This window comes from Rhagoletis zephyria, unplaced genomic scaffold (genome assembly GCF_001687245.7).
Source record: "Rhagoletis zephyria isolate East Lansing unplaced genomic scaffold, Rhagoletis_zephyria_1.1 Rzeph_scaffold_02563, whole genome shotgun sequence".
Taxonomy (NCBI): Eukaryota; Metazoa; Arthropoda; class Insecta; order Diptera; family Tephritidae; genus Rhagoletis; species Rhagoletis zephyria.
The window spans coordinates 32,900-38,061 of NW_016159647.1; the positions used below are offsets into that span (position 1 = coordinate 32,900).

General features: G+C 43.6%; 1 long non-coding RNA gene across 1 annotated transcript; it reads right to left on the minus strand.

Moving 5' to 3' along the window:
• Positions 1-1,971: 1,971 nt before the first annotated feature.
• LOC108367150 (uncharacterized) lies at positions 1,972-4,858 on the minus strand. Its single transcript, XR_001848213.1, has 4 exons — positions 4,799-4,858; positions 4,177-4,327; positions 2,280-4,111; positions 1,972-2,196 (listed from the first exon to the last, which is right to left on the minus strand). It is a non-coding gene; the product is annotated as an uncharacterized LOC108367150 (long non-coding RNA).
• Positions 4,859-5,162: the final 304 nt, after the last annotated feature.

The window sequence follows — 5,162 nt, forward strand, 5'->3', positions numbered from 1 at the left end:
TGTTTTGAATCCAANTTGGCCGATTGCTCTCCTGCAGCTGTATAGGGCAACCGTGGCCTTCCGCACCCGCTCTTCGGTGTTTTGAATCCAGCTTAATTTTTTATCTAGGACTATCCCCAGGTATTTAGCGGATTCGCTTAATTTTAGTGTGGTCTGTGCCAGCCTTGGTGTTATCAATGGGGGGATTTTGTACCTTCTTGTGAACAGTACAAGTTCTGTCTTGCTTGGGTTTACCCCTAACCCGTTATTTTTTTGCCCACCTCTCGACTTCATTCAGTTTTACCTGCATAATGTCACATAGGGTCTGTGGAAATTTCCCACTTACTGTTAGTGCAAGATCATCCGCATACGCAATAACCTTATAGCTACCCCTCTCCATGCCACACAGCAGTGAGTTTACCGCTGCGACCCATAATAGAGGGGATAGGACTCCCCCTTGCGGGGTGACCCTCTCTACGATCCTGGTCAACGATACCCCCGCCAGCTCCGCCCGAACCACCGTGTAACTCAGCATTTGGTTTACGAGCGCAACTAAGCGCGAGTCGATGCCCAGGGCCGTCAGTGCTGCCGTTATCGCGCCCGGCATGATGTTGTTAAAGGCGCCCTCTATATCTAGGAAGGCTGCTAGCGTATACTCTTTGATGTCTAGTGATCTCTCTATATGCGACACTATTTCATGTAGCGCCGTTTCTGTAGATCTACCTTTCGTATAAGCATGTTGTGTGGTAGAGAGTCCGTCACCAACCGAATTTCTGATACGTACCTCCACCAGTCTCTAAATAACCTTCAATTGAAATGACGACAAGGTGATGCNACCAGTCTCTCCATAACCTTCAGTTGAAATGACGACAAGGTGATGGGCCTGAAATCCTTTGGGTTATTGTGAGACACCTTCCCTGCCTTGGGGATGAACACCACTCTTGATTCCCTCCACTTTCTAGGGATATGGTTAAGAGCTAATACTCCCTTAATTATAGCGCGTAGCCACGCTGAGCTTAGCTGAAGTGTTTGCTGCAGCTGTATACCGGACCTGGTGATTTATAGGGTTTAAATATCCCAATAGACCAGATGACCTTTTCCCTAATGAGGAAATCTCCAGTGACCGAAAGATCTCCAGTTAAATGTGGCTGTACCGGCATGCTATCCGTGGCACCCGGGAAGTGTGTGCAAAGAAGCAGATCCAGTGATTCCTCCTCGGTCTCTGTCCAGGAGCCGTCAGGTCTTTGCAAGCATCCTGGGGCTTTCTGGGCAGTACCTGAGAGTATCTTTCTGAGCCTGCCTGCCTCTGAGATAGACTCCACCCCGTTGCAGAAGTCTTTCCATGAGGTTCTTGTCGACCTTCTTAGGAGCTTCTTGTACTCCCGTAACTTTGTCTTGTAGGTCTCCCAATGTCCCTCACTACCAGACGCAGTAGCCTGAGTGAAGGCCTGATTTCTTCATTCCACCAGGGTGGCTTTTTCCTACCCCGGTCCGGCTTTTTGGGGCATGCAATGGCTATTGCCTTACTGCAGGCCCCCGTAAAATGATCGATAAGATATTCCAGCTCCTCTAGGTTTGCTGGAGTAGCCGGCTCTCTATCTTGTGGCAAAAGCCTATCCAGCTCTTTCCGATNGTAAAATGGTCGACAAGATATTCCAGCTCCTCTAGGTTTGCTGGAGTAGCCGGCTCTCTATCTTGTGGCAAAAGCCTATCCAGCTCTTTCCGATACCTATGCCAGTTGGCATTTCGCAAGTTTCTAGTTAGAAGAGCCTTGAGCGTTCCCCCTACTACCTCGAATTGGATATATCGGTGGTCGGAAAAGGACTACTCCTTGAGCACCTTCCACTTCCCGACCAGACATTCCGCATTCTCAGAGATAAGGGTAAGGTCCAGAACTTCCCTTCGGGATTTTGTAATAAAAGTGGAGTCATTCCCCCTATTTGCAATAACAAGCTAAGAACTAAGTATGANGCAATAACAAGCTTAGAACTAAGTATGAAATTAAAAAGTGACTCACCCCGTTCGTTATCATCGGAGCTGCCCCAGGTGTGATGGTGAGCATTCGCGTCACCTCCCAAAATTAGCGCCTCCCTCGTGCTGGCCACTAGGTCTTTAATGCAGATAGTTGGCACCTCCTTGTCGTGCGCTAGGTACATGGATGCCATCTTAATTGGTCGTCCGTTTACACTAAGACTGACCGCTGTTGTGTCCTTGTCGCTAAATTGTGGAAGAAAGGGACACTTTAGTGTGATACTTATCAACATGCACGTCCTTGGTTTCCCCGTTGAGGCTCCACTTACCAGTCTGTAGCCCGGCGCTTTCAGCCCAAAAATGTTTTGTCCCACCACCCAAGGTTCTTGGATTAGGACGATGTCGGCTGCCCCTTTAGCTGTTAGATGGAGCATCAGTGCAGCTGAATCTGCTTTATAGTGGTGAAGGTTAATCTGCAGTACCTTCACCATCTTGGCCGTTATCGCCCACGTCGCCTATTAGGGTGGAGTTGACCGCGTCTTCCGACATCTCGATCAACTCCTCCTCCGTATAAAGCCGAAGCATGCGTCCGACCCCCAGCGAAGACGTCGATGAGGCATAATCCCCGGTCAGGTCATCCATAGGATCAACCTGCTCGGATTCCTTCTCCATCTCCACGTAGCTGTTGGCCTCTTCCGGCTCTACCTCCGCGATCAGGTTCTTCGCTGCGTTTACGTCGTGGCTATAGACCTTAATTTTGGCCAAGTCACAGCCGCACCGTATGACCCCGCTCTTTTGCTCCAGCAACTCTATGGAGTCCTTATTTAGAAGCAGGACAAGCTGCATCGTCGCTTTACCGCTTTCATTTATTTTTACCACCTTCCAATTTTCGGTAGGTAGCTCCGGGTTATAGAGCCTTATGGTTTGCAGGATCCTTTCTGGTTCCGCTGGCCTGCAAGGCAACCATGCTCTCGCTCTCGGTCGCACCGGTAGTTCCTTGAAGTCGACCGCCCTGAGCTTCGCACCAGGGTAGACTTATCCAATACCTGCGACTGTCTTCTTGTAGATCTCCGCTGATCTAGCATCCTCGCATGCTATAATGCGGATGTTAGTTTGGAACTACCCCGCTCCCTTGCAGGTTGGCGGAGGTCCCGGATTCTCCAACATAATGTTGATAGCAATGTCGGCCATCGCGGCCTTAACCCACTTTCATTGCTGCCTCAGGGTGAGGCTGTCTTCATTGCTCTCATCAATGACGCCGAGCAGGATCTGCTCCTTGGCTACTTCAGCAAAAGAAGGCCCCTGCGTTCTGACCCTCTTTGCATAGTTGGGCGTATTTTCCCCCGATCTATTGCGCTAGAAGTTGCAGATTTTGCTGGAATTTATGCCGGCAAAACATGCATCCATCATTTTAAACTACACTAGCACTTTTTATGCACAACTAATATGAATTTTAAATTCTTTAAGTTGCCACTGTATTCTTGAATTGGAAAATAAATTATATGTACAAAGTAAATAACTTTACACAATTGAAATTTTATTTTTATTTTCAATCCATTTCATTTAGTGCTTTTCGAACGAGTTTGGGACTATGGTTTTTTGAACTAGCCTGAACTCTTCATTTCCGAACTAGTTCATGACTTTCTATTTTCGATCTATCTCAGAACTACCGAAAAAAGGACCAGTTCAGGAGGCGTTGTAAAGTTTTGCAGGGGGAGACAATCGTCACTTCGTAGGACATCGCCATGTAAAAAGGGATAGTTGAAAGCATGGCAAAAGGGTTAGAACGTGAACCCGTTCTGTCAAATATCGAGCTAGTTTGGCGCTGGTTACACGCGTTACATTAAAATCATTAAAATTGGAATTGAAAATAAACTGCTGGAAATAAAATTCCTCTTAAAATTACCATTAATACCGTGAATTAAGTATAACATCAAGTAGTAATTTGAACATAAATGGTGATTTCTTAAAACAAAAGAACTAGAATTGAGTCAGTCATTCAATTGAAAGTAGAATATTGGATTAAATCTAATACTGAGTAACTCAAATTATATTGTTTTGTTTAGTGCTGAGTTTTTAAAATAACGTTTTTTATGGATCCTGAATGCAGCGCGTAATAGTACTTCAGAATTTTTTGTACTAGGTAAATGAGAAATAGCCTCTAAAAATAAAAAGAAATGTTTGTTAAATAGATTTTTCGATTACTTTTTTTCTATCCATGGTTACCTATTATCGATGCATATAGTTTTGGGTATGTTTTGAGGGACTTTTTCCCGTGGGTTCCATCTACATTTTAATTTAAAATGATGGATTCATCCAAAATATTTTTCATGTACTTTGTTGCAGACTGCTGTAAAAGTCTACTCATAGTAGAAACCTGTAAATATATGTTAATCGAACTTAATGGAATGAAATCCACAAATAATAAATAATGAGGCATATTCATGTTTTCGTACGACACTGAGGTTTTTGTATGATTAATAGATTCCAACAGGGAATGCAGATATATTCTCTACATTCATTATTCTGATCAAAATTGGCCAAAGCTGAGTACGCGAACTTCTAAAAAGTGGTAAACCATCAATATTTATGTCCATCAAGTTTTATCGTACCACTGAACTAATTTTTCTTTCAAATTGCTCCCTTTTGCATTTTCTACATCTATTTCTACATTCGGCCCAGCTTCTGGGTTTGAATCTAAGGCCAAGTGAAGATCCTCGCATTCTACAACTTGATAACTACTTTCACTTTCCCTAAATTCACTTAATCTTCCAAAATAAATTTATTTTTATTTTTTTATTAGTCTAGGAATGTGCCGCTTACTCATTTTGTTAAATTAAAATATTACCGCTTTAAAATTTTGCTCTTCCACTGAAATGGTGCTTTACTAGATATGTGCATACACAGCTGTTTCTAGAAAAAGTGGATAATTATCGATTTTTCTCTAATCGGCTCCGCAGTGAGTAGTGCGGAACTAGCTCTTTTTGGGACTGTCTTCTATTTTTGCTGCAGGGTAATTACATGTATACATATGTATACACGCAACATTTTTTTGTATCGATTCGAACAATTTGATACAATCAAGCACTTCTACCCAATGATGGAAAAGTAGGCACAATTGTGCCATTTTTGGCCCTTACATTCTTAGAGGCAGTTTTGGTACAATTCANATACATATGTATACGCGCAACATTTTTTTGTAGTGCCTTTTT